We start from the raw sequence: 23,362 nt of genomic DNA, 5'->3' as shown, positions 1-23,362 counted from the left end.
TGGGGGTTGGTTAGAACTGGGTGGGTTATCTGCTGTGACCCTGAACTCAGGGTCAGTAAGAGAACAGTGTTGCAGTGACTTGGAAGGGTGGATTTATGGCTGCATGAACTGGGGCATGATAGCAAGGTGCTGGGTGGCCCAAGGGATGTGATGGAATATTCAATGGGTATTTAGAGAATACAGCAAGCCAGGCATTTTGGGGAGCAGGGGAGGCCTGCTCCATGTTTGTGGGTGCCGTGGACAAGCTTGGGGAGCCAATGAGAGGAGAGATTTGATGACAGTTTTGAGGGAAAGACCAATCTGCAGGCGGGTTTGTGGGAATGTAACTCAAGCTTCCTGGAGTGCTTGCTGTGCTCAGCATTCCCCTCTTGTCCAGTCACCCTTAAAGTGACTAAAATTTTCCCATGGGCTCCTCAGTGCTAGCAAAGGTGAGAGCCCTCATGTAGACTGGTCACTCTGCTTTTACTGCTCCGTTGTCTAAATTCTGTCCGAGTAGGATTAGACAAGAGGGTGGTCAACTCTTTGCTACCGCCACCATTGGTAGAGTTGCACTACTGGTGAATTTCAGATCTTTGCCTGTGTAGATGCAGCTGAGACTCTGGGATTTAGACTTGCTGTGGGAGGTCCCTGCTGTGTTGAATATCATGTTCTCCCCTAGGCTGCTGCCACATGCCTCAGTGTTAGGACTTGAACAGAGTAGATGGGAAAAACGCCAGAGCCCTCAGCCCCTGGAAATGCAAATCCTTCCTGCTGAGAATTTTTTGGTTGTTGACATAGGTGCTGGAATTTTAGAGGGTGGAGATACTGGTTTCACCTAGAGGCCACTTAAAATCATTTGCATTTGAGACATCTCCTCCTGCCTAATCTCCTCAAATAACTAGCATTCTGCTGCCAGTGACAGAGGAACTCAATGGATCTATCTGTTATGCAGACTGTGGATGTAGCCTGGAGGAAGGAGCAGAAGAATGCAGAGGCTAAGAGCTGCTTCTTTCCAGAGGTGGTTCTACAGCTGTAGTCATGCTTTTGAGAGAACTAAAGCAAACTATTTTCTTTTGTTGTTACCTCCTTCCAGTCTTGCACGATGGATATGAAAGTAAGTGTCTGAGGAGTGTGACCACATAAGCTATACTGTGGCAGTGATGTGACAAACGAATATACTGTAACACTTAAGCAACCCATGGGGTTGGGGGAGTTGCTGTGGTGGTAGTGTGGGAAACTCCTTTAATGTGAGGATGAGGGTATGTAGTGTTTAGCTCAATCCAGTGTTCTTGTGGGAGAGGCTCTGGAAGGGCTGATGTACTTGGCTGTATAGGAGCTAATAGTTGCCCCTTGAAACTACTGCTGTAGTTCTAGGCTTGTTTCATAGCTTGATGTGCAGTCAACAGGTTGCAATGCTGCCAAGGCCCTGCCGGGAGCACTTCAGGACATGCAATGAATGGCCTTTGAGGCGGATAACATCAGTAGCCAGTGAAATCTTGGGTGGCATTGCCATCAGTAAGAATGAATGCTTCAGGCCACCATTTTCCCAGCCCACCCGGTGATTGTGAATAGCACTGATAGCAGAGGCGTTGGCAAAAACTCCAAAGTATACAGTGCTAAGTGCCTAGAGCTTATCTCTGAGCTCAAGGCATTTTCAAGTTGCCTCATAACAAAATCATAACCATTAACAGGCCTCTTTCCTTCTTGAGACTTGTATTTATTTCTATTAACGCAAAGCTGATGTGACTTGTGTGTCCCTTTTTTGTGCTTTGAAACTTCCTCCTTTCATACAGCTCCCCCGCCCCCAACCTTCGCTCCACATCTCAGGCAAACAGCTGAGAGTAACTCCCTGTTTTGGCCAGGAGAGAGAGAGAGTCCAACAGCAGACTTGCTTTGAACAAACCATTCTCTAAAGGCTGGTGGTCATGAAGATCAGACATAGGGGGAGGATGGGAACATCTCCAGGATTTGAGAGTGCTGGTACTGGCTCTGTCTCCTTTGTACTAACCATTCTAGAATAACTTTTCAAAGAGCAGTTGTGTGTCACTTGCTGAGAAGCGCAGTGAAAGTGCTGACAGGAATAAGCATCTCTTGGTGTTCATTTGGACAGGCTGCAAATGTGTTCAGTTTCCCAGGCTAAGTGCCTCACTCAAGAAACTGGAGGGATCATTAGCAAGAAGCAACTCTGATAGGAACTGGGCTGTGGGAATAGTAGATGTGTTCCTCATGTTTGATCAGCCCTTTCTGGCAGCCTGAAAGAGCCAGATGGTGAGATCCCTGTCAGCTACATATCCTGGCCTTGAGGAGCTTCTGTTTCTTCTCTTGTCATTGAGTTGGTAAAGGTTAAAAAGTGAAGCAGCAGGAGGTAAGTGATTAATTAAGGGATTAAATGTGATCGACTCTGGGTTTAAGTACAAGGCCAAAGAAGGTGAGGTGAACTGGCATTCGATCCTGCACAGAAACTTGTGGTCTTTTCCCCCAAGTAGGTTGGGGGAGCTAGTTTAGCTGAGGCTCCCTCTTGACTGCAGGCTACTTAATGGAACTCCTCTCCCTTTGTCTTTTCTGTTAGCAAACTAACACCAGCTTTGTTCTCCAGTGATACTACCACAGTGCAGTGGGCAGTTAAAGAAAGGCAGAGAGGTATACTTAGTCTAGGACATTAACCACTGTGTTCTGTACTGTAGTGCCTGGATGTTGGTAGGAACTTCAGAAACAGATGGATTGCCACCAGCAGGTTTCCCTCCAGCAGTTAATTGTGTTGAGGGTTTTATAGATACATCCAGAACAATATTCTTGTAATGGCTCAGGAATCTTACCCTGTTAGCAAAGAACCGAAATAATCTCTTCCCCACAGCTCACTGTCAAATCAGGGGCTGTTCAGTATAGGGTGCCTAGTGGTTTGAACTGTTTTCATTAAGAACACCAGTTTCCTCAAGTCCCTTCTATTCAGTGAGCAGGGCTTTCTGGGGCTTTGGCTCATGGACTATTTCAGTGACAAGTGATTGTATATTCAGGTGGGAGTGATATCTGCTGTTTGGTCTAAGGTGGGATGAATTCTAAGTAGGGAAAATGTGCTGAGACCATAGTGAACATCAGGATCAGGGAGCTCTGACCCTAACTAGGGCTGGATCCAAAGCATAGTATCTATTCAGGGTTTCTATCATGGACTGAAACAGCAGCAGCTTAGTGACATATCTCTGCAGTATTCTCTTGTCACGCCACCTATGAATAGGGCCCTACCAAATTCAGGGACCATTTTGGTCAATTTCACAGTCATAGGATTTTAAAAATCATAAATCTCATGATTTCAGCTCTTGAAATCCTGAAATTTCACAGCATTTGTAGGAATTCTGATTCAAAAAGGGGGATGGGGGTGCAAGGTTAGTGTTGGGGGGGGTTTGCGATACTGCTACGCTTACTTCTGCGCTGCTGCTGGCGGTGGCACTGCCTTCAGAGCTGGGCAGCTGGAGAGCGGCGGCTGCTGGCTGGGAACCCAGCTCTGAAGGCAGAGCCGCCGCCAGCAGCAACACAGAAGTAAGGATGGCATGGCATGGTATTAACACCCTTACTTCTGCACTGCTGCCTGCAGAGCTGGGCCCTCAGTCAGCAGCTGCTACTCTCCACCCGCCAAGCTCTGAAGGTGGTGCAGAAGTAAGGGTGGCGTGGTATGGTACTGCCACCCTTTGCTGCTGCTGGCATGGCACTGCCATCAGAAGCTGCCAATCTCCAGCTGCCCAGATCTGAAGGCAGTGCAGAAGTAAGGGTGGTAATACTGTGATTTCCCCCACCACCACCTTGTGACCCCCCCCTCCCCACACCTCTCTTTTGGGTCAGGACCCCCAATTTTAGGAACACTGGTCCCCCTGTTAAATCTGTATAGTATAGGGTAAAAGCACACACAAGGCCAGACCTCATGAGGGGAGATGCGCTTTTCATGGCCGTGAATTTAGTAGGGCCCTACCTATGAAGTGTAACAGCCTAGCTTACACCTTCATCTACCTTGCCAGGTGTGGGCTACTTTTCATCAGGTTGAACTGCAGTCAGCTATGCTTATTCATGCAACAGAACTGAAATGTTTTCACATTTTGCAAGGGCTAAAAGCGCTCTCATGCTCCCTGCTCTGTCAGGCAGACTGGAGCTTGCAGCACCTGCTGAAGACTCTGTCCTCCTTGGTCTGAGAAGCAGGTAAGTGTGGTATTTCTCCCCCCCTACTTCTCCCAGTTAAACCAGCTGCACTGGCTCTGTGGGTTTTTTGCTTCTGAACCTGTGTATGATGGCATCAGTGGAATCCCGCTGAGGCTGTGTTCCAGGGGTGCCAAGGAGAATACTAATGTACTGCTGCAGCTTTGCAGTGGTACAGACTCAGAGCTACTCTGTGCATGATGGGGGAAGGACAGAGCCAGGGAAGACTGGGGGGTGGGGGGAAGGGAATGAGGCACTGGGAGGACTGAATTTGGGGGGGTGGGTATAGATGTAAATGGGATCCAATTAGACATGATTTTAAATCCCTCTGGATTACACTCAGTGCATTCCCTAGAGCTTTTGTGTCTGTTGCTAATTTTTGAGGTCACTTACACAAGCTGCTCTGGTGCTTTCCCTGGTGCTGGCTAGCCTTGCTAAACAGGGCCTGTTTGCTCCTGGGACATCAGTCCTTCTGTGGATGAGTTTAGTTGTGCCCTTCCCAGGGCAGAATTGCCACACGCTACACAGCTCCTTTCCGTAAATACAAGATTACTGCCAAGGGGTATGATGTACTCCATTAAGCCTGTGCTGGATTGCTATCTGTCTGCAGGATACCAGTGAATCAAGCTACTCTGACAACCTGGGAAGGAAATGTGTTCTGGAATGCATTTCTCGGAGTGTCTCAAGTGAGCCAGAAATTAGAGATGGAAAAGACCACTTAGCTCTCCTGCCCCCTGCCAGCGATAAGATTTTTCCCTCTAGGATCAGGACACTTTGGCGCTTCCTCCTTTGATCCCTAAAGGCTGTCGCAATCTAGCCAATAGATTTCCTTATCAAATTTTCTTAAGAGTCATTCTGAATTTCTTTCTGACATGGATTTGCTGGGATTAAATTATCACCCATAAATCCTCCCCCACTCTTCAGCTACTTGGAGATGGTTCTGTCTCCACCATGTCACTTCCATAGATTATGTCTACATTGGACAGTTAACCCAGGTTATTGGCCTCCACTCTGAGGAGCTGGGTTAGTATAACCAAGATGTGAGCATCCCCACTGCAAAGTCCCATCTGCCCACTGTTTGCACGCTTGCTGGTTTGTGACTGGGAGCATATCCCATGGTTCTTTGTGCTGAGATGCTCTAGGATTCTTTCCTAGTCAGTTGTATCAATTGTGGGAGAACTTGTCTGTCCTTTTGAGGGAATTGTGGGAAGCCATTAAAGGACTGTTAGCACTTGAGTGATTTAGCCCGTTTTCTCAATGCAAAGTGGGCAAGTTTCAGCCCGACTTAAAGCAGACCTTGCTTTCTACCCCACATTCCCAGCTGAGTAAGCAAGCCTGAGTTTAAAGTACCTCCAGACCTGTGTCAGATGTTTTTCTTTGGACTGGTAGGAGGGTTAAGGCTAAAACCCAGGTAAGAGCCCAGGATTAACTCTGCAGTGAGACATACCGTTAGACTCTGATTAGCCAGACCCCGCACATTTAACTGTCATTCTTCCTTAACTGTGTGTTTCTTTGTTGTAGCTGTTGGTCCCAGGATACGAGACATGCATAATGGGTGAGGTAATATCTTTTACCAGGCCAACTGCTTTTGGTCCAATAAAAGATATTACCTGACTCACCTTGTCACTCTTCCTTAAGTAATTCTCTGCTGCCTCCTGGCTTTCTTTGTGATCTTCCTGCAATTTGCTTGTTTGTCTAGTGACAAGGTGCCCAAGCTTGGATGCAGTATTCCAGGCGCTCTTCCATGAGAGAGACAGAGAGAGGGGGTTGTCACCTCCCCGGTTCTGTACTGAGATGTTTCCATATGCACAGCCAGCAGTTAGTGGCCTTTCTTCTAATTGCTGTCTGCTGTAAGTTGCTCTCAGCATTACTGCTTTCTAGACTAGTCCCATTACTGCACAGCTATATTTTTTGTATATTTTTTCTAAGTATTAACAGCACTCTTCCAAACTGAATCTCATTCTGTTACCTTCCGTATTTCTGATATTGCTAGAACTCTATATTTCTGCCAGCCCTAGTATTCACTGCTCCTGCTGGTCTGTAGTATTGTCCGTACCTTTCATTAGCATCCTCTTTACCTCCTTTCCAAATCTATAATGAAGAATTTAAATTGGGCCAGACCTTGCTTTGATCCCTATAGTAACCTACTGTAGGTTCTCCCAGGGGGCAGAGCAGATCTTCTGTGCATCTTTATGTTTGGGCTGAAGTGAACAGTGATTACTGTTATAAGTCCTGTCAAGAGGCCCTGAGGCTCTTCCTGATGGGATTCTTTCCAAAGGGAATTTTACTTGTGTCCCTCCAGTGATAAGAGGAGAAAGTGATCTGACACTTTGGATTCACCAACATAGATTTTGAAATAATTCTACATAAGTTTAGGGGAGGAGGATTGTAGCTGATGTGGAGAACCTGAAGGGGGCCCCTTCTTGCACACCAAGATGATGGTGACCTTTGGGGTCCACTTGAATGACACATGCATCCTTTCTGCTTTGTCCTTTGGACTGACATTCCAGGGATCAAATCCATTTGTTCTCCATATATTCTCTGCTGTGGCCATTGGGAATAGGCTGAGTTTCCAACTTTATGACACTTCAGCCACTAGAAGGGTGATTAAAATCCTCCATGTATTCCCTGTCCTCCTTTGCAGCTGCTCTGGCAGGCTTCTCAAGAGTCTCATTGTAAAAATGGCAGTTCTAGGTGATTAGGGATCACAGATCATGCAGGTACAACCCTTTTTGAATACTGCAAGTTTCCCTTTCTGCTCTATTAGGATTACTGTTACCAAGTCCAGTCAAGAGGCCCTGAAACTCTTCCTGATGGGAACCTGGTTCTGATACAAGCAGTGCCCATTCTCAAACATAGGAGATCTAGTGGTGATAGTTTTTTAAAACTCTTCCTGAAATGGATGGTTGTTTTGCAGTATGGAACAGGCTATAACAATACTTTCTTTGGGATCCTGACAATTCTTTCCACAGTTGGATTCCAGCTTGGACAGTGTTTACATCCCTTTGTTCCCAATTGCTAAGCGTTTCTCAATCTTGCTATGGGAATCTGCTCTCCAGGGCCAGGTTTGAGCTGACTGTTGGAGATAAACGTATGACATTTTTAGCAGCGCATTGTCTGTTCATCTGTTTTACAGACAGAAGATCCTGTTTTCAATGGTTACCCAGTAGAGTGGCAAATCAGTTGCTTAATGGAAGGGACTTAATAAAGGGGGAACAGAATTGTGCAAATAGAACGATGCTTAGTATGTTTCCCTGGTTTTAAGAACAGGATCTTGTCTAATAAAGGATGCCCCTTTCTTGTACGAGTTTCAGTGCATTATAATATATTCATGTGTTCTCCAGTGCATGAGATGTTACATTTTGTGGTAAGGTTCTTGAATTTCCTATTAAACTCTCTGATCAGTTGAGCATTCATAGGTGTTTTGTAATGGAGAGAATCAAACCCTAATACAAAATGTGCTCCAAACTGGGGGCAACCGTATGTAAGTGGGATACTGAAAAGGTCTTCACCTCATTTGAGACCAGCAGTGTACTAGAACTTAGCAGGTTTGAACAGTGTCACCAGTGTAGACTTAATGGCTTTATTAGTCCATAAACCATAAAGCTAAGCAGGGCTTTATGAAAGTTTACTTATGCTCCGACCGTATTCATTTAATTGTCATTAAAAATGTCCCTTTTTCCAAAGGCTAAATGTAGCTCAGTGTTTTCCGCCCAAGAACAGTTGTTGATCTAGACTCCATGGGATACTGGCAACGTAGCAGCAGACGTTGGGCAGAATATGGAGACTCCAGGCAGAGAGGTGGTTCTCAGCCTTGCAGAGTGTATAGAGTGAATTCTGAGCAGCAGTCGTGGCAAATTTGTTCTTGACATTGAGGCTGCCTCTGCACTAGGAAAATAGCTTCTGCTGCACCTGGAGTCTTGTGGGATTTGTGCCTTTGAGAAGGAACGACACAGATGTTGCAGCTATTCATGCTGCTCGTGGGGCTACCCAGCTGCCCTGTCACATCGGGCCAGTTGAACTGTGAATTTTAATTACACTGTCTGATCAATACCGTGACCTTGGTTACGGGCTCCTTGCTGCTGTAGAATCTGTTTACTGCAGGTTTGTAGCAGAGAAAGGACTTCACTGGCCAGGGACATGGTGTTCCGATTAGTCAAACAGGCAGCATTGTGATGCAGGGTGGGAAGCCTGCTGCTGCAGGGGAAGTGCGTATTGCCTTGGTGCTGCCTACTGTTATCCTTGAGAGAGCCATCAGATCCCAGTGCTATCCTGGCTCTCACTTTATTTTTCCAAAACTTGAGGAGTCCCTGTACCTACTGGGTTCCGCCCGCCCACTGCTTAAGGATCCCCTCCCCCCCCAGCCTAAGGGGAGGATCTACAGGACCTCAAAACCCAACTGAGTTCAGGGGACAACTAATAAAAGAACAGGGACAGGAGAGGGAGTGGTTTAGTTCATAAATACCAGAGTGAGGTAGCAGGGGCCTTTACCAATGGGGGTTCTGTCTCTTTTCAGGCTTCTCAGGGTGGGGGAGGTGGCTGGAGCCTGCCTAAGAGCAGCCTGGAGGCAGTGCCCTCAGCTCTCTCTTGCAAAGATTCTATTTGCGTTCCTTTCATTGAGTGATTTGGACCTTGGTGCTGTGGAAACTCTTGTCACTTGACCCTGATGTTTTCAGGAGTTCTCCTCCTCCCTGCTCTTCATCAAAAGTCAGGATCAGAATATTGCACATTCTTTTCTGGTACCACAGGGAGAAGATTAATTCCAATCTGGGCATGTTTGGAATGAGAGCATTTTGCCAATTCCTATTGCACTTGGATCAAGAGACTGTACGCATATAGTGTGGCCGCAGTCTTCCCGTGTAAAACAACCTAATTCGCCAATAATCTCCTAGATGCAGTTCCATGAGCTATTGTACTTCATTCTGTCATCAGGTGGAGACAAGATAAAGATTGACTCCTGATGACCCCTCTCACTTAACTGACAGGAAACCATTCATTCCCCAACTGGTGGAGGAATTGCAGTGCATGGCTGGTTCTTTTTCAAGTATATGTCGTTATGGGTGCTCCCCTGTAGCACATACGTGCACCTGTGTGCTCTTGACTGGAGAATACAAAGCCATGGCCGTTGGCCTCCCCTGAGCAGCACCTTGTGCTCCCAAATGAATCATAGAATATTAGGGTTGGAAGAGAGCTCAGGAGGTCATCTAGTCCAACTCCCTGCTCAAAGCAGGACCAATTCCCAATTAAATCATCCCAAGCAAAGCGTTGTCACGCCGGGCCTTAAAACCTCTAAGGAAGGAGATTCCACCACCTCCCTAGGGAACCCATTCCAGTGCTTCACCACCCTCCTAGTGAAAAAGTGTTTCCTAATATCCATCCTAGACTTCCCCCACTGCAGCTTGAGACCATTGCTTCTTGTTCTGTCATCTGCCCCCACTGAGAACAGTTTAGCTCCATCCTCTTTGTAACCCTGTCAAGGTTCCTCCTCTGCTCTGAACTTTAGGGTACAGATGTGGGGACCTGTATGGACACTTCTAAGCTTAATTACTAGCTTAGATCTGGTAACACTGCCACCATCCAGAAATTTCAGTGTCTGGAACACTTCCTGTCTCCCCAAAACCTTCCCCTCCCTGGGCAGCCTTGAGAGGCTTTTTCACCAAGTTCCTGGTGAACTCCGATCCAACCGCTTGGATCTTAACACCAGGAGAATTTAACCATCCCCCTTCCTCTCCCCTACCAATTCCTGGTGAGTCCAGATCCAATCCCCTTGGATCTTAAAACAAGGAAAAATCAATCAGGTTCTTAAAAAGAAAGCTTTTAATTAAAGAGAGAGAGGTAAAAATCATCTCTGTAAAATCAGGATGGAAAATACTTTACAGGGTAATCAGATTCATAGAGCCCAGAGGAACCCCCTCTAGCCTTAGGTTCAAAGTTACAGCAAACAGAGGTAGAATCCTCTCAGCAAAAAGGAACATTTACACGTTGAGAAAACAAAAATAAGACTAACACACCTTGCCTGGCGGTTACTTACAAGTTTGAAACGTGAGAGACTGATTCAGAAAGATTTGGAGAGCCTGGATTGGCATCTGGTCCCTCTTAGTCCCAAGAGTGAACAACCCTCAAAACAAAGAGCACAAACAAAAAACTTCCCCCCCACCAAGATTTGAAAGTATCTTGTCCCCTTATTGGTCATCTGGTCAGGTGTCAGCCAGGTTTACTGAGCTTCTTAACCCTTTACAGGTAAAAGAGACATTAACCCTTAACTATTTGTTTATGACACCCCCCTTCTGGTAGTTGAAAGCTGCTATCAAATCCCCCCTCACTCTTCTCTTCTGCAGACGAAATAATCCCAGTTCCCTCAGCCTTGCCTCGTAAGTCATGTGTCCCCGCCCCCTAATCATTTTTGTTGCCCTCTGCTGGACTCTCTCCAATTTGTCCACATCCCTTCTGTAGTAGGGGGACCAAAACTGGACACAATATTCCAGGTGTGGTCTCACCAGTGTTGAATAGAGGGGAATAATCACTTCCCTCGATCTGCTGGCAATGCTCCTACTAATGCAGCCAATATGCCGTTGGCCTTCTTGGCAACACTGCTGACTCCTATCCAGCTTCTCGTCCACTGTAATCCCCAGGTCCTCTTCTGCAGAACTGCTGCTTAGCCAGTTGGTCCCTGTAGCGGTGCATGGGATTCTTTCTTCCTAAGTGCAGGACTCTGCATATAAGGAACCATGGACCCACCACTGCTCAGGTCCTTCTCAATCGCCTGTGTAAGTGGTTTATTTAGATCACTTAGGTCAGCTGCAGCAAGAAGCTTTGTTGCTGAAATTCTGTCTTGTGTGTGGTATCCCACTGATCTAAACAGGTACAAGAGCTGGTTCTGGGGCGTGAGAGTAACAAAACCAGAGATGATTTGATCTGCTGAATTAAGTTGGTAAAGATGCTGATTTGTTCCTGGAAAGAGTGGTTGCTGCATTAGGAGATGAAAGATCTATTCATCGTCCCATAGACAGCAGTGATTGGTGGGAAAACCTGTACATTGGATCCCAGTGATGGACCTAGCGAGAGACTCTAGCCCTCCTGAGAGTGAGGAATAGCTGCATGAAGGGTGAGTCAAGTGTTTCAGGGAGAGGGTGTCTACCACAGTGTGGCCATGGGCTGAAGTCAGTCTGGGGTAGTCTTGTGGCCAGTCTGGCTCATGCTCCTGGACTTAAATGTAATTTTCCGGTCCCGATGAGTTGCACACAGATTGCACTGGATGTGAATGAGACCTCAGCACTAGAACATACCCTCACCTTTGCCTGAACTCTGCACTGATATTCTGCCAGCCAAGATGCAGTTTCAGCTCTCTCGCCAGAGCAGTGCTCAAATGGTTAGGCCTGGCTGGATTTTACGTTGTGTAACACACACATTAAGGTTATGCTGCTTATCCTGATACTGGCAGGCTGCTGTGGAAGAGCCGCTTGCTTCTAAACTGGCACTTTGCTTGTCTTTCTGCTGGTACCAATCACAGTGGATTGGCCAAAAATCATGTCAGTTGTATGTTTTTCATCTTTGTCCCATTTCAGGCTGTTGATATTGCAGAGCTTTGTTCTCCATTTTTACGTTTGTTTTACAGTTTTCCTAAGATAGGAAAAAGTACGAGGATATCATAATGCTCAATGTCCTTTATATCCTATAGGCTACATAGTCAGATGAGGGCTGTTGAAGTCTGCATGGTATTGAAGCTCATGCAGCTCATACTGCTTTTTGTTCTGTTTGTATACCCCAGGTACCGTAGGTCCTGGTCCATGACCGTATCACAATACATGTAAGGCCTGAAAGGTTACGGTATATAACTTGTACTTGTGTCTACCCTGTAAGACTCTATGAAGAACTGGAGAACTAATAAGCTTGTAACATCATGGATACCAGGGAAGCCAAGTCCCATTACTTGGGAAAGGAAGTGACTTAATCGCACTGTTTAAAACTTTTTTTTTTGTTTTTTTTTTTGTTTTTGTTCTACCTATGTAACTTAAACACCAAACCCAGCAGGGAGGAAAGTTATTTTGTTAAAGATTCAGCACCTCTCCTCCCTTCTTCTAACTTTCTAGCCCATCTCTGAGTCTTCAAAAGAGAGAGCAGAACCAGGGAGACTCAGAGTTGATATGCTTGAAATCTCTGAAGAGTAATAACAAATAATCAAGTGGAAAAGATCTCTGTTTTTTTAGCCTCATAACCAAAAAGGGCCCAGACACTTGTATTTTTTTTCCTTTGCAGGTCACCTTTAAACACACTCCATGCTCAGGTGCTGATCAGCATTATATTGCAGATACTTTCCACGCTGCTGTCGCCATTCAGCCTGAATAAGAAATACAGCAGGTGTGGCAGCCTGAAGTAAATGGTCCCCAAACAGTTATAAATTAAATACTTAAAAATTGCATTAATGCAACACTGATAAGACTTTACCGCCTCAAGGTAAAGAGTCAATGATTATTGCTACAGCAAACTCAGCCCAACCCCCTGGGATAATTGCAGTGCTCTGTATTGAACTCTGCGGTCAGAGAGTCAGGAGACCTGACTGCTGCTCACCAGCAGTATGACTTTGGGCTCTCATAGCTTAACCTTGTGCTGACTCAGTTTGCCCACTTATGAAGTGTGTACTGATGCAGTTGTATGCATGTGTGCAGTATTGTGTAAATGCTTTGGGGGAAACTAATGGTGTGGTCGGAGAGCAAGTGTGAAATCTTCAGTTCAAAAGGCAGCTTTTATGAAAAGCTCTTAGCCCTTGACAGCTGGAGCTTAGTCGCAGCACTTTCCTGGACTTCTCTAACAAGGGAGTTGGTACTGCAGTACAACACTGATGAAGAACTGAGTAAAAGTTCCAATTCTACAGTCCTTCTGGCTGTGTATGTAATTTCCAAGTTCCATTATTTAAAGTCACTTCGCTTTTAGTATTTGGCATAATGGGTAACAGTTCCAAAAATGACTGTAAAGGTAGACATCTAAGGAACTTTGGGATACTGAGCTCTCCTCACCCACTGATTTTGGTGGGTGGTGGTTTCTGTTTCTGAAAAACAGACTCTTTATTTAGGGTTGGGTTCTTCCAAAGGTCCAGAGGTGGGTAAGTGCCCAACTCGCAAAATGCACACTTCACTTTTTTGGGTCTTGTTGACATTCAAAATTGCACTGGTTTAACTTTAAATCAGTTTTTAAACTAATTTAGTTAGAAGTGGATCCTCTATAGGCTGAGTTTAAATCAGATTAGGAGTTGGCCTACACTGTTGCACTAATTTAACTAAATTGCTTTAAACGCTAACCTGCAGTTGCAGCTTGTCTTTGAATATAGGCGAGGTCTCAATCTCCTTTCACAATTCCAGCCTGGGCGTTTAACCTTCAGGCACACTTTAAAAAACTGATCCCTATACGTATAATTTATGCAATCTCCAGCTCTAAAATCCTTCCCAGAGTCCAAGGGCTGTATATTTTATCTCTCCTTTTGGTAGCAAAACTTTGCCTATGCTCCTTGAGGAATGAGTTACTTTGACCCTGAGTTTTTTATAAAGCAGTAATTGTTGTTGTTCTCAGTTACTATTTAACCATCAGACCCTTAAGATCACATTTATTTTATTCAATGTTGTGTTCCATTTATTATTCCCTTAACCACCTCTTCACATGTATCATTATATGACGATTAAAAACCAGAAGCCGTTTTTCACCCCATTAACCTTTGTAACTTGCCTGCTTCGTTCAAGAGCATCTTAATCTCTGTTGGGCTTCAGATTCTTGAGAAAGTCTTTAGAAGTTCTCTAAGCAGCATTTAGCTGCAGTGACACAAAATCAGAGCAAGGAAACCTTCATGTTGAACACCTAGACCTACCGGTGTCTGAAATGGCAAGTGTGCCTTAGGGTATGTCTACATCTACAATTTTGCAGCGCTGGTTGTTACAGCTGTATTAGTACAGCTGTATAGGGCCAGCGCTGCAGAGTGGCCACACTTACAGCAACCAGCGCTGCAAGTGGTGTTAGATGTGACCACACTGCAGCGCTGTTGGGCGGCTTCAAGGGGGGTTCGGGGAACGCGAGAGCAAACCGGGGAAGGAGACCAGCTTCACCGCGGTTTGCTCTCACGTTCCCCGAACCCCCCTGCAAACCGCAGGGAAGGAGACCTGCTTGCACGGGGGTTCGGGGAACGCGAGAGCAAACCGGGGAAGGAGACCAGCTTCGCCGCGGTTTGCTCTCGCTTTCCCTGAACCCCCCTGTAAACCGCAGGGAAGACCTGCTTGCTCGGGGGTTCGGGGAACGCGATAGCAAACCGGGGAAGGAGACCAGCTTCGCCGCGGTTTGCTCTCTCGTTCCCCGAACCACCCTGCAAACCGCAGGGAAGGAGACCTGCTTGCTCGGGGTTCGGGGAACGCGAGAGCAAACCGGGGAAGGAGACCTGCTTGATTACCAGAGGCTTCCTCGGGTATGCTGGGATACCTGCTTATTCCACGGAGGTCAAGAAAAGCGCTGGTAAGTGTCTACACTTGATTACCAGCGCTGGATCACCAGCGCTGGATCCTCTACACCCGAGACAAAACGGGAGTACGGCCAGTGCTGCAAACAGGGAGTTGCAGCGCTGGTGATGCCCTGCAGATGTGTACACCTCCTAAGTTGCAGCGCTGTAACCCCCTCACCAGCGCTGCAACTTTGTGATGTAGACAAGCCCTTAGAATTAGCACTATTAGGAGTGGAGCAGTAGAAGGCCCCAGATTGCAAAACTGCTAGGCAGTCATCCTAGCTTTGGCTGTGACTTGTCTGAGCAGGGCATTCTCAGATACTTGTAAGAACTATCCAGAGGATTCCTTCAGGAGGTTGTGGGAAAACAGATTTGGGTAACCTCGGCTCCACAATTAGGGCAGAGTGGGCCTAAGGACACTGGCGAGCAGCTCAGTCTTTTCCAGGGGAGAGCAGGTATGGCTATGTGCTAATGGTCAGGAATGCTGCCCTGGCACAGCACAAGCAATATTTCATGTACTTGTCCCTTAACTAAACCAGCTTTGTGGTAGTTGGATGGAAGTGTCATCCATTCAGGGCTCCTACTGACCCTGACAAAGGAGGGTCAACTGCAGTTCTTGTTCCCAGTGCCAGCAGTTAGCCTGGAAGAGTCTGGAGTAGGAAACTTACTAAAGATCTGTGTCATAACGGGTTGCTATTGAGGCTTTTCAGCGTGCTCTGTCCGCGTGAAGCTACCAGCCCCCTCCATTCAGAGAACAGCAACTCTGAGGACTCTGACAAGTTATAGTTCCCTGTTTTCAGGACTGGGGAAGAAAGCAGCTGATAAATTTTTATTGGTTTAACCTAGCAATAGATACTTCACGTCTGACCCTACTTGGATAGTATCTAATGAACTGCTTTCTGGAGAGAGAGACAGTCCCTGTTAGGGCATGTAAGTGGTATTGGGACATGCCATGGGCAGGAATTACCTGGAGGACTAGACTCACCTGGGCAAGATGGATCAGTGGTAGGTGTGGGTCGTGAACATTATATCAGTAGAAAAGTACAGTAGGTGACTATGCACAGGGTGCCTGACACAGAGTGTTTTAACTGGACTCTCATTCGAAGTGGAGTTAGGATGATCTCAGATCTACATCCTGGGAATTGGTTACTCTAGTATGCGTAACGGTGTCGTTGGAGGATGGGAGATGGCCACAAATTAACCTGCTAGTCTGCTCCTGTTCTTGACCTAGAAAAAGAAGTTGCATAGCAGCCAAATTTCTGCCTGTCTGAGGATTCACCAGGCACTTGTATGCCTGAAATGCATAGTAATGTTCCTCCTTCCCTTCCTCCTTGTGGCTAGAGTTAATAAACATGATGATTTTCTTCCAAAAATACATGAATTCAAACCATCACCATTTAAAAGCTTCTGAACTCACAAGCACAGCGAGAGCCTGCTGCTTACGAGAAAACAATTCCAACCTCCCAGGAGGAAATCATGCCATGGAAATAATCTTTCTGTAGAATAATTAATCACCGACGGGAGCAGTAGCATTTCAAGACAGTTTTCCAGGCCTGTTAAAATCAGTAACTGTAAATACGAATTACAGAATCAAATCTGCAGTTTTCTAAGCTTGCTGCTGGGCTTTGTGTCATAAAGAGGATGGATGTAGGTTGATACTGAACTTTTTATTCTTATAAAGCTTACAATCCTAGTTTTGGAATGAAAAAATAACACGTAAAAGAACAGGTAGTCTCCAGGCATCATGGATGTGACCTCCAGAGCAAAATGTGTAGCCAACAGTCTCCAGATCCACCGAGCTATTGTTAGGGCCAGCAGATTAAGTCAAGGAACACAATGCTCACAATTGTGTCCTGATCTCTCTGTTGCTGGGTTCATGCAGCCTCCAGAGAAAAGGTCCCAGGATCTCTGATCTTGAGGCAGCAGTTGCATTGTTCTCTCAAGCAAGTGGAGAAAGTGCCTAATCCACTGACAATGCCAGAATCCTGGAAGGACATGCAGACCCATTTTCTCCTGGGTGGCGATGTCAATCTGGTGCTGTATGTTGTGAGTCTTTGTGTGTACTCTTGGTGTGATTAACCTGACAAGCGATTATAGAGGAAGTTTTTGAGATTTCACGTTCGTGTCTTGATGGCATTTTCTCAGCTGATGAATATTAAAAAACACCTTTTTTTTTTGTCTCCCAGCCACACTAAAGCAGCCTGGGATATGACAGACTAGCAGGGTTCTTTCTGGTTAGCATGTTATCATCAGTAATAAACCTATTGACAGCCAAATTTATCCCGTAGGTGTTGGCTTTACCAGGAAAATATGCTTTTTATCACATGGTAGCATCCTAATATAGCCAAAGCAGTATTTAGTTTTCCTGCGTTAGCAGGTTGAGGTTTGCCCTGGGGCATCTGTAGAGTTTACCTCAGCCAGCCAACAGATGTGAAAACTAAAAACCCTTGTCCAAACACTGAATTCCCCTCTTTCTAAATTGTCATTGAACACTTGCCGGATATTTTCCCCCATTCCAGTCATTGAAATTGCTGTAGACACACTTTTTCTGCAGTATGGAACTGACTCAGACTTGCTAGATACTAGTAATTGAGAGTAATGCCCCCCCCCCCCCTTTGCAACTGGTGGTTTGGGATCGGTTTGTATTTTCCCTTAAACTCCAGTTTATTCTGGGAGAACGGGCACTGGGGCTGGTTTCTGGGTGCATTTATAAGAACCATGTGTATAAAATTAGATCTGCACATTGTAGGACCCCTAGTATGTATCAGGGGCAAAATCCAGATGGCTTTTAATCCCATGAAGGGTGACTAGGTTGCTGGAAGAATTGAGAGTGTCAGTCTGATGAGTTGCTGGTTGATTTGAGCAGCTAGGTAAAACTGCCAAAGAAACTTCCCAGCCCAGGTACAGAACCTACTTGCTTGCCTTTTGCCATGCTCATGAAAAACTAAGGACATTTTACTCATCTGTCTGTTCAAGATTTGCCATGAATGACTACAGCACTGGATTAGGCTGTGGCCTACCCATGAAGGCTGCGGGCTATTCATCAGTGCAGAAGCAGTTAACATTGTAGTAAGACTGTAGTGTGCCATTGAGATTGGTCAGTAACACAGCTGCACAATGACCAAGAATGAAAGTATCTAATAGCATAGCTGGCCTGTGTTTCCAGCATTAGTTTCAAATGGCTAGGGGAGAACGGGGGTCATTTTGACCTTTCAGTCTTAAGACACAGCACTATAACTGGAGAGGTCAGAATGTCTTTGTCTTCTCTCCTTCTGCCATAGACAGAGCAAAATTAAATACCGTTTGCATTGTTGCACTTAGAAATACCTGGAAAGCATTGGAACTGCTTGAAATACAGTGGAACTGCACTACGTCTCATTAATTGCAAGGAATTGTACCTTTCAGTTATTGACACGTGTAATTAAAACTCAGGCCCCAGTGTTGCACTTGAACTGTGCCTATGCTCGTCGGGACCTATAAACATTGCTCAATGCTTCATACTAGACTTCTAAATATACTGTGGCAGATTTAGACATTGACAGATGAGAATCTTTCTTTTTAGCAGAACAACCCTGCCCCCCTCCCCCAAAAGAACAGAGCTTGGTGTGGTCCAGTGGATCGATCACTGGACTGGACCTGGGTTCTGATCCTAACTCTGCCACTGTCTTTCTGGGTGGCCTTGGGCAAGTTGCTTCCCCTCTCTGTGCCTCAGTTTCTCCATTTGTAAAAAGAAGTCCATGCTGATCTTCCTCTGTAAAGTGCTTTGAGCTATATTCATAGAAAGCTCTGTGTAAGAGCTAAGTATTGCGTTGTTCTGCCTTTAGCACTGACGTGCTGGGATTAAAAATATTTTCCTTGCTATTAAATGCTGTGCTCCACCCAGTCGGAAAAGCCACTTCCAGCAGAGTGAGAAGTTTGGGTTCCAGTAAAAGACATTTTAAAGATTGCTTTTGGCCTTGGAAGCTCGAAGCTGCCTGTATCCACAATGAAAAGGTGGATAGCCGTGCTTTCCAGCCCTCTCTGGGAAGAACTAGACTAGCTGGCTTGTGAGCCTTGCAAGCAAACCTAGCCCATCCAAAGGAGATGGCCTGGGTGGCTGCATTCCACAGCAGTGCAGTGCGGTGCAGGAGAGACTCTGCAAAGTCAGTATGTAATTGGAGTTTGAGAGATTATGAAGAGGATTTTCCCCTTAATGCCAGCTAGAGAGCCCGGCACCTGAACAAGTAAGATGGCTGGAATTAACTGGAGGACATCACTGAGTGTGCAGTCAGACCTGGCTCTTACCCTTGCTTGGGTAAACTCGCCTCCCCAGCCCCCTTCTCAGCCAGTCAGGAAACACCCTGTTAGTTTGTTGCAGATAGGGTTTGAAGAGGGTTTAATGCTGGAATAATTCATTTGATTAGTAAGCTGCTTGCAATGTTTGATAATATTTTTAGACGGGACAGATTTTGCTAAGCTGCAGAGTTCAGATGAGCTCCGTTAAAGCTGGCCCAGGGATTACTGTGGTTAATTCAGCTCTTGGTTTCTTTAGCAACCAGTTTCCCTGGATCCAAACTCACCTTTTTAGAACTGAAAAATCTTGGTGCAAATGCCAAGATAGGAACTCTTTTGCGAATGAAGATGGCATTTGCCTACAACACGATGCAAAGGCACTGCCAGTGGGGGCAGCATTAGGAATGGGAAAAAGGGGTTGGGTGCACTGATGGGGATTAGCCATGCAGCATTGTTGACTGCAAAGGGGCTGTGTGGGTTAGTGATAGACCATCATGTAACCTCTCCTGCTTCTGGTCAAATCCTGAACAAGCTGAAGAGAATATTCATGCAGAGGAGGGTTGAGTTTGAAATCACTTTTGGACTAGAAAGAGGCTTTCCCCATGACTCTATTGATGACCATGCCATAGTTACAGTGAACTTGGATGATTTGGGGGATGTGAGCTTCAGAAGCAATGGTTCAAGCATAGCATATGCCAGGCACTGACTGACAAAATGAAGCAGTTACCTGCTCTTTTCACAAAGTACATATATATGCTTTTCCCCAGCCCTGAAAACCTCTCCTGCCTTTAACTCAGTCTAAGAAAATTCTCAAACTAACATTTTAAGCTTTTTTAATGTCTGCAGCTGCTTTGGGGGGCACTCCCCTCCCATCTTGGTTTTAAATTCTTGTAGGAAGTGGGAGCTTGCATTTTTAAAGCTGCTAATCTTTCTCCCTAAAGATATGTCAGTAATGTTGTGTATAAGTTCCCCCTCCAATCAGCTTGGAAAAACCCCACACCTTCTTTGAGGAAGATTGTTGCAGGCAACAGGCCATGAACAGAGTCCAACAAACTGTTCCTGGATTGAAAATTTAGTGCATTCTTTAACATCTGATTGTCAGCCTGCCAGCTCCTGATCTGTGCAGAGAGTATACTAATTCTACCTGTTTGTTCTTTATCTGTCAGTAACCAAATATTCAAGGACATTGCTGTTGTGATGGCCTCTTTATTATTTTCCACCTAAAATAAATCAGTGTAAAATAACTGCAAAAGCAAACTGTGTAAGCTATATTTAACTACTCCAGTAAACCAAATTCATCCTACTGCACGCACGTCACATGATGTCTGCTGGTAAATCCAGACTCGAGGACATACCAAACTGCAACAATCCTGATAAGGAAGAGCAAGCTGAAAAAAGTTACTTTCTGCAATCACAGCTTTAAAACATACAGCCGCTTTGGTTGGGTCTAAGATTGTCTTAATCTGCTTCTAGTGCAAGTGGGTTGTGTTCTGGTTTCTGGATGCCAGTACTACTGTTTCACTAGCCTGATGGTTCCTTCTTAAAAGTTAGCACTCATTATTAAGAGCACTGTCAAGATAACTTACAAGAACATAGCACAGAAGTTGGAAATGGCTATTACTGGAGCCCTGTGCGGATACCAAATTTGTTTGTGTCCCATCCACAGATGTCAGCATCCGCAGGTTTGCAGGGCTTTAGATATAAAATTTAGTTCCTCATCCATCTGCGATCTGCAAAAATGGTCCACGGATTTGCAGGGCTCTATCTATTACTTTGCCTTGGGCCCTTGTCTGTTATGGACAAACAGAGGTGGCACGCACTTCATGTGGTAAGTGTAAGCCCTGTCTACTAGCCTGAAAGCCCTGGCTGTTAAAAACCACCATGCCGAATATGTTCGTATAACTTAATGGTGGCCAAATTGTTTTCCCTGCTTGTGTGGAGAAAACCGCCATGGGTCAACCCTGGCAAGGAGTGAGCTTTTGTTGTCCAATTCTCACCATTGCTAGCACAGGTTCAACTCTACTCAGATAGTAGCAGTGGGAGCCAGACTGTAGATGACATGCTGGTGTCCACTAACATTTCAAATAGTCACTTAGATGTTGGGCTGAGTGGCTCTGGACAGTGTGGTGATTAAAGCTTCAGTGGCCAAAGGAGCCCTCTCTTCACGAATGCTCCTGCTCTTGCTACCACAATACAGTCCACAGTGGTAGGGACAGAAAACTATTGGTGAAAATCCCTAATGTAAACACACTATAGGGCCTAATTCATAGAATATTAGGATTGGAAGGGACCTCAGGAGGTCATCTAGTCCGACCCCCTGCTCAAAACAGGACCAATCCCCAGACAGTTTTTTACCCCAGTTCCCTAAATGGCCCCCTCAAGGACTGAACTCACAACTTGGGCTTAGCAGGCCAATGCTCAAACCACTGAGCCATTCCCCCCCGATTCAATGACCTTCCTCCAGTCACCTCACAAGAATCTGCATCCTCTTAGAAGGAACTAAGTTTTAGCCTTAAATTTGATCATGATGTCTGTCCATACTGACAAGAATAAACTGGTATGACATGGTTTAGCCACAACCATGTTTAACCATTACTGTTCTTGTGCAGTCATTTAGAACTTAGACTTTAAGGTCAGAAGGGACCATTATGATCATCTAGTCTGACCTCCTGCACAATGCAGGCTACACAATCTCACCCAACCACTTCTATAACAAACCCCTAACCTATGTCTGAGTTATTGAAGTCCTCAAATTGTGGTTTGAAGACCTCAAGCTGCAGAGAATCCTCCAGCAAGTGACCCATGCTGCAGAGGAAGGCAAAAAACCTCCAGGGCCTCTGCCAATCTTCCCTGGAGGAAAAATTCCTTCCCAACCCCAAACTTGTTCCCAAAAAGGCGTCCTAAAGTAACTGTACTTACTCAAGGGTCGATTTCAGTTTCAGGAATCTTATCACAAGGTTCTCTCACTGCTTCAAATCCTATTCATTGTAAGTTATAGTCCTGGACAGAGCAATAAGCCTGGCAGTTGAGTAATGGTGGCAAATAAATTGCTCAAGTGTCTCCTGTATGACAGTGACAGTGCACACTGATCAATCTGTCCCCCATTACTGTAGCGCATCACAATATTTTATTTCTTTCATATCACTTAACCTCTCTGCCTCAGTTCCCTATCTGTAAAGTAGGGATAGTAGCAGTGCCCTGCTGCACAGAGGGTTGTGAGGGTAAATACGTTAATGATTGAGAGGCATTTAGGTACATGCATCCGACGAAGTGGGTATTCACCCATGAAAGCTCATGCTCCAAAACATCTGTTAGTCTCTAAGGTGCCACAGGACTCTTTGCTGCTTTTACAGATCCAGACTAACATGGCTGCCCCTCTGATATTAGGTACTACTGTGATGGGGGCAGATAAGTACATATTAGATATTTATCCTTACAACTCCCTCTGAGGTATGGCCGTGCGGTTATCCCATTTTGTGCAGATGGGGGATCTGAGGCAGATGGAGACTGAGTGACTTGCCCAAGCGCACCCAGGACATATGTGGCAGAGCAGGGAATTGAACCCACATCTCCCAAGTTCCAGGGTAGGATCTTTCCCACTGGACCATCCTCCCTCTCTTGGCTGATGGGTTTCAGTCTTCGTTCTAGCTGCTATTAGGGGATTGAGACAGTGTTAGTTACAAAGGATCTATAAGGTCATTTGATCATTTTGATCACATCTCTTAAGCCGGGAAAACAAGCCTTGAAGGTGTTTGTCCTTGTTATGCTCTTCCTGTATTCCCACTTACTGAGAGTGGGATGTTCAGATATATTGAGTCAGATTAAAACCGTTTTCAACCAGGGCATCCCCAGGGAAGGTCCCTTCATGTTGGCCCTGGTACGAACACTTCAGCTGCAACTCTTATCCATGCAACCTGCAACAACAACATGTACCCTTGCTACTGTTTATCTTCGCTATTTCTGTTCTGTTCATATTCTTATACCATGCCCATCCCCATGGTATCTGAGCACATAAGAGGCATGTCCCCTTAGAATCTGGCTGTGAACAGACCAAGATTGTTGTACACTTGGTTTTTAGCAGTGCTTCCTGCAGGATTTCTCTGATTAGAGCAGCACAGCTGCTCACTGGCCTGAAGGGCTGTGATAGTGTTACTCCCATTGTGTATTTGGGCTCAGTGGGTGGACTCTCCTTGGGGTGGGTCACCTTGGATTAAACATTTGTTCCTCCCCATGCCTGAGGTCCGTCTCAGTTTGTATCTCCCCGCTTCTGAAAGCATCCAAGGAAGCTTTTGGTTTTAAGGGTTTTGCAGGTCTAGTTTGCTGTGTAGAACCTCCCTAATATCACCTGTCTCAACTTTTTAATATTCTCTTCAGGACTCTCTTCTAACTGTGCTGCGCCCTGGCTCAGTGAGGGGCTTTGTTAATCTACACTCAGGATGATATTTCATCCCT

General features: G+C 45.6%; 1 protein-coding gene across 3 annotated transcripts in view; it reads left to right on the top strand.

Annotated features, from left to right (window-relative positions):
- AHCYL1 (adenosylhomocysteinase like 1) overlaps positions 1–23,362 on the top strand; it is a 42,242-nt gene that overhangs the window by 1,135 nt on the left and 17,745 nt on the right. The window contains exon 2 of one of the 3 annotated variants that reach the window (XM_050956234.1): positions 4,072–4,164. The exons of the other annotated variants lie outside the window; for them this stretch is intronic. The gene's annotated coding sequence lies outside the window, so the exon portion shown is untranslated. The remainder of the gene's footprint in view (positions 1–4,071; positions 4,165–23,362) is intronic. 3 annotated transcript variants of the gene reach the window in all.

The sequence above is a fragment of the Gopherus flavomarginatus genome, chromosome 5 (assembly GCF_025201925.1).
Source record: "Gopherus flavomarginatus isolate rGopFla2 chromosome 5, rGopFla2.mat.asm, whole genome shotgun sequence".
In the NCBI taxonomy this organism is placed as follows: Eukaryota; Metazoa; Chordata; order Testudines; family Testudinidae; genus Gopherus; species Gopherus flavomarginatus.
Note: the sequence above shows the minus strand (reverse complement) of the source record. Positions and strands in the feature narration are given on the sequence as shown.